A 14,700-nucleotide genomic window follows, 5' to 3' on the forward strand; every position below is an offset into this window, starting at 1 on the left:
GCAAGTGCCTGGCAAATGTCAGAGTGCCCTCCTGACCAACATTGGATTTCTGAGAACCTGCCCTGGACTGATGTCAGGCGGGGTCAGAAAGTTCCCAATTATAAAGCCACAAGACCCACTCACCGGAAAATGATTGTTGCCCGATGTGGATGTGAAGAGGCTAAATGAAAGTGTGGTAGTCGATCCTGGTGTCGGTTTTCAGTTTGTCTCCATGCAGGGAAAGGGAGTTTACCTTCTCAGAGGGTTTAGGAGGCATAGCCAGAGGGTCAGGGGTGGGGGAGGATTAGTCCTGTAACTCCATGGGCAAGTGGGGCAAGATGCAAGGGTAAGTCTGAGACAAACTGCCTCTGTTCCCTGAGTAGCTGTTGGTCAAATAAGTTTGTAAATATGATATATATGTTTTCTCGCTTATAGTTTGCACTGGGTGTGGGGGACAGGCTGTAAGCAGGTAGGGTCATTATAGCCTAAGGCTTAATTTTAAAACTAAGCTTTTCCCCACATCCTTGACTGCTGCATGATATGGGGTGGTGCACTCTCAAGAGGAATCCCATTATGCCTCAGATAAGTAACTTTGTATCAGAGACTTCCTTGTTTGTATATTGGATTAAAGGTTTTGATTTCTACACTATAAAATGGGGTAGAGGAGCCCATGCTGGGAGAGAGCAGAGAGAGGCCATGTGGAGGAAAGGAGAAGCAGCCAAGATGGCGAAGTGCTGAAAGAGGAGCCAGTTTGTGTAGAGTTTGTGCAGAGAGAAGATGGAGAACAGAGGTGAATAAGGCTGGTGAGGTAGAAACCTTTGATTCTAGGAAACTCGGATAAGTCAGTGGCTTTGGGAGCCCTGAATGGAAAGGGAAGTGTTTTCCCACTGTGTCTATTTCTTGCTCGCCCGGTGCAAGCTAGGATTAAAGGAAATGGCCCACCAGTTTTTGGCTCCATTATTTCATTATCATCTGTCTGAATCAAGTGTGAACCTGCACTGGCCAGGCGGCTGTAATGGTGGCTGTAAAGCCAGAAGCTAGGGCCACCATCACAGCCACCCAGCCCATGCAGGTTCGCATTGGATTCGGACAGTCGGTAAAGAAACAACGGAGCCAAAAACTGGTGGGCCATAGTCTTTAATTCTAGCTTGCACCCGGCGGGCAAGTAAAAACACACACTGGGCTCCAAAACCCACTCACATTCAGTGCTCTCAAAGCCACTGACTTATCCGAGTTTCCTAGAATCAAAGGTTTCTAGCTCACCAGACTTATTCTCCTCAGTTCCCCATCTCCTTCCTTATCCCAGATACAAACTCTGCACAAACTGGCATCTCACTCAGCACTCCGCCATCTTGGCTGCTTCTCCTGGCCACATGGCCTCTTTCTGCTCTCTGCTCTGCTCCCTCATGCTAATCATCCCAGGAACCAAGAGCGCAAACTCTCGTTCTGCCCCCATTTTATATTGTAGCTTCACAACCTCTAATCCAATATACAAAATAGGGAAGTCTCTAATACAAAGTCACTTCTCTGAGGCATGATTGGATTGTACCACCCCACATCAAAAAAGGGTGGGAAAGGCTTAATCCCAAAACCAAGCCCCAGGCTACAAGGATTCTCAACACACATTAATATCACCTGGGCGATGGCCTCACGTGGGCAGCGCCATTTTTAACAAAGTGAGCATAATACATTTTATCTGCCCAACAATGGCCATGGCTACTGGCCTTACAGTAGCAAACCTCACCCCTCTAGGGATTGAGGTTAGACTTCCTACTAGTCTCTGGCACACACACTTCTAGGGTTTTGGTGCCAGAATGAAAGGCAGAAACCCCAGGCTGAACTGAAAACATGAAGCTAATGTGTTCCTGTATAGTCAGTAACTGTGGCCACCATCACAGCCGCCTGGCCAACGCAGGTTGCATTTGATTCGAATAAATGGTAAGGAATTAACAGAGCCAAAAACTGGTGTTCCATTTTCCTTTAATCCCAGCTTGCACCCGGTGGGCGAGAAAATACACACACTGGGCTCCAAAACCCACTCATTCACTGCTCACAAAGCTACTGACTCATCTGAGTTTCCTAGAATCAAAGGCTTCCACCTCACCAGTCTTATTCACCTTTGCTCCCCATCTCCTTCTCCTCCATGAATATGCTTCTCCTTCCCCCATTCCCCCGTTTTGGCTGCCTCCTCCACGTGGCTTCCTTGCCCTGCCTCCAGGGGCTCTTTCTCTCTACAAGAACATAATCACTCTCCCCAAATGGCCTCCTAGTTCCACCTTTTAAAACCTTTTGGCACAAAAACCCTCCCCCCAACACTCATTAGCACAACCTTGTGCCTTCCCAAGCAAGAAGGGCATTAATATGTATATTATCACCAAGGCAACAGCCATCCACGTGGACAGTGCCATCCTTAACAAAGTGAGCATAATGTATCTTATCTGCCCATCAGTTCCAAAAGGAAATTTATTTTAAAAGTGCCTGGGTGTAGGTGGACTGAGACCAGCAAAGGGTGTGAGCAGGAGGGATAGGGCAGGGTTAAATGGATTAGTCAAAGGGCCTTGGGCAAAGGCAGCTGGTGTTGTTGCATCTGACTCAACCTTCTCTTATCAGCATCCAGCTGCAAGGGAGGTCTGAGCCGGATTACCTAATAAGCAAGTCCTTCTTCCTCCTTCAGGCCTGCATTGTTCTTAAGATGGTGTCTGAGTAGCAGTTTTATCTATCACAAGTTATCTGTGAGTTTGTAGATAGCTTGTTCTATTTATTTTTACAATTTTTCTTTGTATTTTATTTAAGAAAGTTTCTATTAATGTGTCCTCAAGTTGACTGATTCTGTGTTGAGTGTACTGACGAGCTCATTGGATACATTTTTATTTCTGTTACAGTGTTGTTGATGTCTATCTTTCATTTTTATTTTTTTCTGGGGGTTTTTATTTCTCTGCTTCCATTATCCATCTGCTTTTGCAAGTTTTCTACCTTTTTTCATTAGAATCCTTAACATATTAATCACAGTTATTTTAAATCCCCTATCTAATAATTCCACATCTGTATCATATCTGATTTGGGTTCTGATGATTGCTTTGTTTCTTCAGACTTATTTCCTTCTTTTTAGGCATGCCTTATAATTTTTCTCTGAGAGCTTGATGTATCCTCCTGGAAAGAACTTATGCAAATAGTTTTTTTAGTGTGAGATTTATGTTAATCTTTTAGAAATCTGGGCTATTTTTGATATTAGCTATAGCTATAGTTGCCAAAGTCTTTAAATTCCTTTAATGCCCTTGTTTTTATCTCTCTCTTCAATGTTGGGTGTAAAGCCAGTAGCCAGAGCCACCATCACAGCAGCCTGGCCCATGCAGGTTCGCATTGGATTCGGACAGTCGGTAAAAAAACAATGGAGCCAAAAGCTGGTGAGCCATCATTTTTAATCCTAGCTTGCACCCGGCGGGCAAGTAAAAACACGCACTGGGCTCCAAAACCCATTCACATTCAGTGCTCACAAAGCTACTGACTTATCCGAGTTTCCTAGAATCAAAGGTTTCTAGCTCACCAGACTTACTCACCTCTGTTCCCCATCTCCTTCTGTTGGGCAGATAAAATGTATTATGCTCACTTTGTTAAAGATGGCGCTGCCCATGTGGAGGCCATTGCCCAGGTGATATTAATGTGTGTCTCTGTGGGCTGTGGGCAGGCGGAATCCTTGTAGCCTGGGGCTTGGTTTTGGGATTAAGCCTTTCCCACCCTTTTTGATGTGGGGTGGTACAATCCAATTATGCCTCAAAGAAGTGACTTTGTGTTGGAGACTTCCCTATTTTGTATATTGGATTAAGGGTTTGGATTTCTGCACTATAGAATAGGGGCAGAACAGGAGCTTGTGCTCTTAGTTCCTGAGATTATCATTCAAGCAGAGAGAGCAGAGCAGAGAGCAGAGAGCAGAAAGAGGCCATGTGGCCAGGAGAAGCAGCCAAGATGGTGGACTGTTGAGTGAGAAACCAGTTAGTGCAGAGTTTGTGCAGGGAGAGGGAAGGAGATGGGGAACAGAGGGTGTAAAGCCAGGAGGTAGGGCTACCATCAGAGCAGCCGGCTGGCCCATGCAGGTTCGCATTGGATTCGGACAGTCGGTAAAGAAACAGCGGAGCCAAAAACTGATGGGCCATAGTCTTTAATTCTAGCTTGCACCCGGCGGGCAAGTAAAAATACACACTGGGCTCCAAAACCCAGTCACATTCAGTGCTCACAAAGCCACTGACTTATCCGAGTTTCCTAGAATCAAAGGTTTCTAGCTCACCAGACTTATTCACCTCTGTTCCCCATCTCCTTCCTTATCCCAGATACAAACTCTACACAAACTGGCATCTCACTCAGCACTCCGCCATCTTGGCTGCTTCTCCTGGCCTCCTCCACGTGGCCTTTCTCTGCTCTCCTCTGCTCTCTCTTCTAATGATAATCTCAGGAACCAAGAGAGCAAGCTCCCGCTCCGTCCCCATTTTATAGTATAGAAATCCAAACTCTTAATCCAATATACAAAATAGGGAAGTCTCTAATACAAAGTCACTTCTCTGAGGCATGATTGGATTGTACCACCCCACATCAAAAAAGGGTGGGAAAGGCTTAATCCCAAAACCAAGCCCCAGGCTACAAGGATTCTGCCTGCCCAGAGACACACATTAATATCACCTGGGCAATGGCCTCCATGTGGGCAGCGCCACTTTAACAAAGTGAGCATAATACATATTATCTGCCCAACAGAGGGGAATAAGTCTGGTGAGCTAGAAACCTTTGATTCTAGGAAATTCAGATAAGTCAGTAGCTTTGTGAGCACTGAATGTGAGTGGGTTTTGGAGCCCAGTGTGTGATTTTTACTTGCCCACCGGGTGCAAGCTAGGATTAAAGATGAAGGCCCATCAGTTTTTGGCTCCATTGTTCCTTTACCGACTGTCTGAATGCAATGCGAACCTGCATGGGCTGGGCTGCTGTGATAGTGGCCGTAGCTTCTGGCTTTATACCTTCCTTCTCCCTGCACAAACTCTGCACAAACTGGCTTCTTACTCAACACTCGCCATCTTGGCTGCTTCTTCTCCTGGCCTCCTCCACGTGGCCTTTCTCTGCTCGCTGCTCTCTCCTCTTAATGCTAATCTCAGGAACCAAGAGAACAAGCTCCTGTTCTGCCCTCATTTTATAGTGTAGATTCATAATACACCATCTTTAACAAACTCTACACAAACTGGCATCTCACTCAGCACCATCTTTAACAAAGTGAGCATAGTATATTTTATCTGCCCAACATTAGGCTTCCTTAAATAGTTCTGCTCAGAGAGTCTGCATCTGGCAGTGCTTTCTGCAGTATCCTGTTGTTATACTGAGCTCTGTAATGGTGGTGATCAAATTGTAGTCCATGTGGTTCTATAATCTTCTGATTAAATTTTATTTACTGGTCCTGTGTCTCAGAACTGTGACACTGCAATTGTTTCTCCAGTGGCATAATTTTTTTTTCTTTGTCTTAGTAAGGCCAGGAACCGCCATCGTGGCCATTCACATGCAGGTTCCCATTGGATTAGGACAGTCGGTAAAGAAACAGCGGAGCCAAAAACTGATAGGCCATTTTCTTTAATTCTAGCTTGCACCCGGCGGGCAAGTAAAAACACACACTGGGCTCCAAAGCACATTCAGTGCTCACAAAGCCACTGACTTATCCGAGTTTCCTAGAATCAAAGGTTTCTAGCTCACCAGCCTTATTCTCCTCAGTTCCCCATCTCCTTCCTTATCCCAGATAAAAACTCTACACAAACTGGCATCTCACTCAGCACTCCGCCATCTTGGCTGCTTCTCCTGGCCTACTCCACGTGGCCTCCTTCTGCTCTCTGCTCTGCTCTCTCCTCTAATGATAATCTCAGGAACCAAGAGCGTAAACTCCTGTTCTGCCCCCATTTTATAGTGTAGATTCATATCCTTTAATCCAATATACAAAATAGGGAAGTCTCTACTACAAAGTCACTTCTCTGAGGCATGATTGGATTGTACTGCCCCACATCAAAAAGGGTAGGAAAGGCTTAATCCCAAAACCAAGCCCCAGGCTACAAGGATTCTGCCTGCCTTTAGCCCACCCCAACACACATTAATATCACCTGGGCGATGGCCTCCTCGTGGGCAGCGTCATCTTTAACAAAGTGAGCATAATACATTTTATCTGCCCAACAGTCTTCTACTCTTGCCTTGGCTGCAGCATTCCTGATAGATATGTGAATTCCAAACTGCCCTCTTGATGTTCTGCTTATCTGTCAGACCTCACCCTTACTGGACTATTGCCCCTGAGACAGAGGATTTCCAAGAAGCTGACAAGCCCCCCAAGGAGGAGCATTCCGGACATACCAGAACTTTTGCCTCAGTATCCCCTCAGGCTCTCCCAAACACTATATAATTCGCCCCTAGTCTGTAACCGGGGCTCTTCTCCCTGGGAGAAGTGCCCGGCAGGGTTCTTTTCTTCCTTCCAATAAAGCCTGTTACACCGGTCTTTCGGACTCCCATGGATTCCAACAGTTCCCACTCAGTTTTCTTGAGGCACTCAAGTTGAGTATGTCTTCTCCCCTTATGGGAGACAGGAAAGCTAGAGCAGGATGGAGTGGAAAGAATGCCCTTTACCTAGATAAGTGGTTCTCAACCTGTGGGTTTCGACCCCTGCGGGGTCGCCTAAAGCCATCGGAAAATACATAATGCATATCAGGTATTCACATTCCGAATCATAACTGTAGCAAAATTACAGTTATGAAGTAGCCACCAAAATTATTTTTTGGTTTGGGGTCACCGCAACATGAGGAACTGTATTGTGGGGTCACGGCATTAGAAAGGTTGAGAACCACTGACCTAGATTGAATACATCTCTGGTAAATTCTTTCCCCCTAAAGAATAAGTCTTTGTTAAGGAGTATATTCTGGGTATATTTCATAATGATTACTTTTCCACTCATCCTGCTAGAATTATGAAGTTTATTTCTTGGATCTTTCCTATAAGAATCTAGTGGTGATTTTGGAGATTAAACCCATGAAAGTATAGGGGACCCCACTAAGACTGTGGCACCCAAGAGCTGAGCCTCCAGTGGTTCATCAAAATTACCGTGTAAATCTTCCTACCGGCTTCAGGCTCCCGCCGCTCTCTCTGGCACCAGCTAAGCAGATCCCAGAGGGGACTGTCTACATGCACATCTCTCTAGGTTCCGTGTTTGCCTTGTCGCCTCAGTTCTCTGATGGGTCTAGGAAAGTTATTGACTTTCATTTTGGACAGCTTTTTTTTGTTGTTGTAGTGGTGACAATGATGACTTCAAAGCTCTTTACATATTGGAGATAAAACTGGAAGTCCAAGGTTTATTTTTATGTATAGTGCCTCGACCAATAAAATTCAGAGTGAGACAGGCAACTAGTTCTCTCATATGTCTTCTATTAGTAGCTCCAAAAGTTAACTCAATGCTATCTGACTCTTCCTGCAATCACTCTACGGAGTAGAATTAAATAATCAACAACAAAGAAAAACCCCTTTCTACCTATATAACAGTTTATATAAAACAGGAACTATATTAGAACAGAGAAAGTTACATCACTTTCCACTGGTGATTGATATAAAAGCATCGCAGCAAATATAGGTATAGAACATACAGCCCAGTGTTATAGTTTCTTGACCCAATTTTGTGCTCTCTCTCCCTCTATTTAATCTTAAAGCAAGAAAAATATAGTTCTCTATTTTAAAATGGAAGTGAGAGGTGGGAGCTCTGGGCTAAGCAATCCTCCAGCAGCTCTGATAATTTTGACATATATTCCACTACTTATTCTAACACATCATCTTTGCTCATATTTTAATCCCAAATGATTCAGTGCTGCTCAAATATTCCAGTAAAGCACAGCAGCACAATCTGAAGCAAGACCTTTATATTCTGGGGATTTGATCAACATGGTTGTGTGAAAAGAGAGAGCTTGAAGTTTGAAAATATGTTTGCACTCTGTGCATACATATCTGTGCGCTCTGCAAATTCTTTTAATACCTGGCATGAGTGCTGAAGCATCAATTTAGGGAACTAAGTATAAACAGTGGGGAACAAGAGTCACACAGCTTCTTTAAAGGGCAGGACTGGGGAGTCAATGATGCCATCCTGCTAGAGTCAGAAGTAGGTAAGCACAATAACACTGAAAAAAGACATGCTAGGGTGCTTGCAGCTCCAAGTCACACCTGGTTTCCTAAATCGTGCAAAGCTCTGTAGTTAGAGAGGCTCAGCCTGCTAGTCCCAAGGGTGAGATAAGGAAGAGTGACTTCCATGGCAGTACTGACCCAGCAGTGCGTGAGGGCGCTGACAGTATACAGCCGGTGGCAGAAGAGCGACTGACTTGACAAGGGTCACAAATCCAAGCTGATGGGCAGGACATCTCCTGTCTCAGCAGCGACCAGCCACAGTGCACAGTGTCAGCTAAACAAAAGGCAAATGAATTTATTCTCTGTTGTTCTCTTAGAAGACCATAACTGAAGTTTACTGTTATTTTTGTAATGATTCTATTAAACATTAAGTCAAGAATATTGTTAGTTGCATTAAATATTCATTCCCAAGTGGCAAAAGAAGTGAAACAGGAGTGTGGCAAATGACATCTTTGTACAAAGAATCATTGTCTAAGAGGAAAGGCTTTGATTTGTACATTTTACTAAATAAGTTCTGTGTTTTTTTTAAAAAAAAGTTCCTCTCAAGGAAGATTCAATTATTAAATAAAGAGCAAATATATACGTGAAGAAAATAAAATAACTTACAAGGAAAAGTAATATAAACTGAAAATCATAAAGCACATTTATATTGGATTTGAGAACAGTCTATAATATGATGACTGAAATAAAAATATAGGAAAATGCTGAAGCTAAATAATTTACAGGATAAAAAATATATATTTTGAAAATAAAAACTCATAACCATTTTTCCCCTTGAGTTCTCTGTGAAAGATGAATCTGAAGGATACATTGCTCTTATAAAAACAATTATTGAATTATTACTATGGAAAAGGCACTGAGGAAAAGTTTTATGAGTTAGTATAAAATATCCTCTCTGCCATAAAAATGATTTTGTATAGTTGGGATATCATGGCTACCAAAAATCTGCAAATCAGAAAGCAGTTCAGAATTTAAACCTACTGCCAAATGAGCAGTAGATTTGTAGTGTTTGCTGATTTCTGGGGTGTGAAGTACTCCCAGCATGGATAATTTTAAACGGCTAGTGTAAAATTGATGAAAATTCCTGAAAATTTATAATCAGCTCTTGCGAATCTATACAGGGTTGCTGCAACACACACCAGCTCAGATTTACTTTGAGCTCTGTGGCCAAGAAATGCATTTTGGAGAAATTGGAAATTTGGTTGAGTGTTAAAGCACAGGAACTATAAAAGTAGTTTTTTGGGGTGGGGTGAAGGCTTGTTAATTCAGATAGGAAATTGCTCAAGAGTCCAGACCAGAATTGGAAATGCCCACGAGTGAATAGAGCAGAATGGGTGGTCCAGAAAAGGGGATCTGATGTTGGAGTATAGACATGGAAAGATAAGATGCCACCAAAATTCATATAGTGCCTAACCAATGTAAGAAAAAGGTAGTGTTTCTGCTGTATGGAATAGCAAACTATCAAAGGTTTTTATCAGGTCTAGAACAAGATTACAAGATAGTGGTGCATTGTGAGGATTAGGCTGGAAGACAGTGAACTGAAGGAGATAGAGACCTGAAGCATGGAGAATAGTTTTTGCTCTATCACATTTCAGGCTCCCTAGGAAGTATACTTCGAGACAGATTTTCATACAGGCCATTTATTGGGGCGAATTCTCAGAATCAATAGCTATTGAAAGAATGAGGAAAACAGCGTGGACAGGGAGAGCAACTGAATTGCAAACAAAGCCCTCAGTGAATCCTGTGGGGACCTCCAGTTAGGAAGACTCATGAGTTGAGATGTCTTGAAGTGTTTTGAGGGTGGTGGGACTTTTATTGTGATAGCAACAGGTTATTAGATGTGAACTGCCCCCAGATGGGGTGTTGCTTTTAGAGGTATCTTTCTTTCTCCAAGGACAGGTGCCGGAGAAGTGCTAGAGGAGTGGTGTAGGTAGGTAACCAATCCACCAGGCAACTAAGAGTCAATCCTGCAGTTCTAGAATGGTGGGTCAGGGTACTACAGCAGAGCCCACATATCTCACCTTAAAATACAGGTAAATTATTGAGAAAGTAGTCTAAGGTAGAAATGGAATTGGAAAAGAAGCTGTGAGATGCATTCAAGGGGAGACTCTATCGCGAAATTACTTTTCACTTTTACAAGTTCTGCTTGGCTCAAAGTAATATGTACTGTCTCTTGCTGGTTGCTCATTTTGTAATCCCACTTTTGTCTTCTAAAAATGTTTATTTTTAAAGATTCTGTTCTTTCTCTGATACTTTAAATAACTAAAGTATTTATAAATCCTTAAGGTATATAAATCCACTGTTTGTTGTTTCTCTAGAATCTCACTAGTGATGCTGCTCTCATTTCGTGTTTGGAGATTATGTGATGATGAGGCCATGCTTATTTAATAACGAGTAGTGGGAATTCCGGGGGCCATAATTAAATACCTCTCTCCAGAGAGGTTTGCAATTGCTGCCATGGCAGCCAGGTGCTTGACCAGCCTGAGGTCCCTGCAGACATACCGGGCTCAGTGCAGGCATCGTAGGGTCAGTGCCCTTCCTTGGAGCTTCCTGTCTATGGCAGCACCACGTTTCTGTCTTGTTCAATGGTTATTGCTCTCTCTTCTCCTCTCTCTTCTCCACTTTCAATTTATTGTGTTTTTGTTTTGTTTTGTTTTTTTCATTCTTTTGAAGGGGATAGAGATAGACTTTCCCTCACTTTTGAGGAATTCACTGAGGCACTGAAGAGTAAGTTTTATGGCGGAGGGACTTGCTCTGTAGTGGGAGAGTATGAACATCGAGATCTTTAGTCCATCATATTTCTGGACGTCAATGTACTGGAGGCATGATATGAGGGCGATGAAGGCATGAAAGAAGAATTTCAAATTTCTGAATTAGAAAACTAGAACAAGGCTGAAGCAAATATGGGAGTCAGGAGAGAAAGTCTTTTTTTTTAATGGTTTGAGAAGAAGGTAGTGTGTTCCAATATATTCCTTTATATTCTATGCATGATATATAAAAGTTTAAATACTAGAGTGTATTTAATATTTAAACCTGTATTAAATTTTTATGCAAAAATATTTCAAATAAAAGCTAGAGCTGTTGGGCCATTAACTAACCTAAAATAGTACATATAATGTATATAATTTTAGATTTTTTTATTTTTTTGCATAAGAGAGCATTCTTTTAGTATGAAACATTAAAGAAATTCATGATATTTCAGGGAAGTAAATGTTAAAAGTGTGATCAGCTGTGAATGCAAGTGGGTTAGTCAACATTAACTATTTACATAAAAAACATTATATCAATATAATTTCAAACTGAGGCATATATCAAAAATATTTTGAATTTAATACTAGGGCAACCCCCCAAGAAACCATGTTGACTGAATTTATATGAGGTAAAAGTTTGATTTTATAAACCAATTATTTGCTTAGTACTACACCACTAATTTTAGAAATTTTATATTTTAATGTTTTGTAGGACAAATTGTGCTATTCCTTTTTGATTTTATATTTCAGACTTTTTTCTTATTGGCTGATTTTTTTACTGGCGATTTTTTTATTACATAAACTTTAGAATTAGTTTGTATTTTTTTTTTCTGAAATCTTATATTTTGCTGTCATCATGTAAAATTTATCTGTTGGCTTAGGGTAATTTACACCTTTATTGTATTTTCCTACTCAGACCATTGACATGACCTTTTTTTTTTTATAGAGACAGAGAGAGGGACAGATAGGCAGATGGGGCAGACAGATAGAAGGGGAGAGAGATGAGAAGCATCAGTTCTTCATTGTGGCACCTTAGTTGTTCATTGATTGCTCTCTTGTATGTGCCTTGACCCATGGGCTACAGCAGACCTAGTGACCCCCAGCTCAAGCCAGCGACCTTGGACCCAAACTGGTGAGCCCTGCTCAAACCAGATGAGCTTGTGCTCAAGCTGGCGACCTTGGGGTCCTGAACCTCGGTCCTCTGCATCCCAATGTGACACTCTATCCACTGTGCCACTGCCTGATCAGGAGACCTTATTTATTTATTTATTTATTTTTTAATTAAATATTAACATTTGTCCTTTAGAAGGGCATACAGTTTTGTTTTTCAGTAGGTCTTGTACATTTCTTTTCCAGTAGAATGTTAAATTATTGTGGTAATAGTGTGCATCCTACTTCATTCCTGATTTTGTGGGACATGTATCTAAGGATAACTAGTGTAACTGGGCCAGAATTCTTATTTGTGTCTTTCTTAATGGAAAGTCCCGGTTCTTTCAATTAGGACACACTAACTCTCAGCAAAAATTTATTAATAGGTAAAAATGTACATCCATATAATTTTATAAAACATATATCTATAAAGTATATTATAAAATAATAATAAAAGTAGTGAAATAAAATATAATTGAATCAAATTTACATACCTGGGGGTATTAAAATTATTTTTTTTTAAAACATTGATTTTTATTATAGTCTTGATATGCTACTTTCTTATATACTTTACCCATAAATATTTCCATATATTGATAGATATATATTTGAAGATTGTTGCAGTTTGTGTTTTCCAAGATGGTAACAACAAAACCTCCCTCTCACATGCTGTCCTAAGCTGTGCCCTTGCCACTCCTTCATCCCTGGTGGCCAATGGGCATCCCTAGGGTCTGGGCAGGCTGATGATTGCTTTGGCCATTTGGCCAATAGAGTGCTGTGGAAGTAACACTCTGGGACTTCTGAGGCTATGTGCCAAAAGAAACTCAGCTTTCATTTTATTCATTTAAACACTGGAGCTTGAAGCTCTGAGCCACCATAAGAAATATGACTATTCTGAGGTGGCTATTCTGTGGGAAAACTAACCTACATGGAGAGGCTTCACTGAGGTGCTCCAGTAATGGCTCTAGTCTTCAAGCCACCCAGCCCAGCCATCAGACATGGTTGACAAACAAATCTTAAGGTGATTCCAGTCCCTAGCCACAAAGGCACTTCCAGGCTTTGACTCTTTCCATGCACAGCCAGAGATTACGGAGCATTGCTAAGCCATTCCCCACTGTGTCTTGAATTCCTGACCCACTGAGGCCATGAGCTTTGACAATTTGAACTTTACTGGAGCCTTGTTTCCTGGAGAAGAGAAATCTTCTCCCTCTTTCTTGCTCTGGGAAATGTTTCTTTTTTATGGATATTTTATGAGGTTTTCTTCTTTAGTTTTATTTGCTTACCTCTTGCTCTGAATAGATTGTTACCTCATGACAAGACCAGACAAAGACCCTCCAAATTTCTACTTTTTGTCTTATAAATAATTAGATTAACTCTTGTCTTCACTAACTAATATGGGTAAAATGCCTGTTAAGTTGACACGATCCAACTTTAGTCAGACTCCTCTCCCTTCCCCAGGGCCCAGAATTAACCACAGCTTTGAATTTAAGCAGTCACTGAAATATGGAATAACTCTCCCCTATTGGCTCCTTCTGAGAATCTGCCGATTGTAAAGAAAATGATTTCTTTCTCACCTGACCGATTATGCCACCTGTCACCTCATCCACCTGCTCACCTCCTTCCACCACACCCAGTTCTTTCTATTGTGTTTTCTTCTCCCTATAAAAGGGATGCCTTCCCTTTCCACTTTCCCTGAGAGATATTGGCAGATCTTATGGTTCAAGCCTTCTCCCTGTTGCAATAATCTCTTTCAAGGGTCCCCTTAACATAGTCTCTCTCCTTACTAATATAAAAACTTGCATTTTTTCCCCTTGGCAGAATAATAACTAATGAAATCTGTTAACTATTGGGTTAATCAATTGACCTTGGTTTTTAATTTACTTTCCAATCTATTCCAGCCATTTATACTCAGGGAAGCAGAAGTTTTGTCAGTGTTAACTCAAAAATTCAGCACTGTAGGCAGGGTCATTTCACCACAAAATTATCAGAAATGTTTTCACTTAGATATCTATAGGATGATAATTTGAATAACTTCTTTTAATTTATAAATGGAATATTTTCTTGTGATATTCTAGACATCTTGGTAATTTTCACTGTAGTTGAGTAAAATACAGATAAATTTTATTCAGACAGTTTTAAAGTGTTATGTTAAAACCCCACAGAGACAATTGGTTCATAGTTAATATAAATCCCTCTCTTCTCAAAATTTAAATTCTGACCCATCTACTTAGTATTATATAATATGCCATTACCAGCTAGTCTACCTGGGCAAGAAGGGTTACTATTGAGCCATACAATAGAGCCATAACACAATTATTGAACCAATAAAACATGATAGTATTTTTTACTTACTAATTAGTAAACCAAAAGTAGAAATAAATCCTATGGACTGTCTAAACCTAGGAACATTTTCTAAGCATGGATGTTTTGGAAAGGATCAAATTTCAAGGACGTTTTTGCCAAGGACCAAATCTCTCCGTGGACATTTTGGAGAGGACCAACTGTACGCTAATCAAGTACTACTGTATAGAAAAGGGAAAAAATTTCCTTAATGTTTTCATTACAAAGGTAAGAGATGACTTTATCTTATCTGCTCATATTTTTTTTTCTAGGCAATGACTAAAATTTTAGGAAGAGAAAGACTGTGCCCCAC

This window comes from Saccopteryx leptura, chromosome 3 (genome assembly GCF_036850995.1).
Source record: "Saccopteryx leptura isolate mSacLep1 chromosome 3, mSacLep1_pri_phased_curated, whole genome shotgun sequence".
NCBI classification, from domain to species: Eukaryota; Metazoa; Chordata; class Mammalia; order Chiroptera; family Emballonuridae; genus Saccopteryx; species Saccopteryx leptura.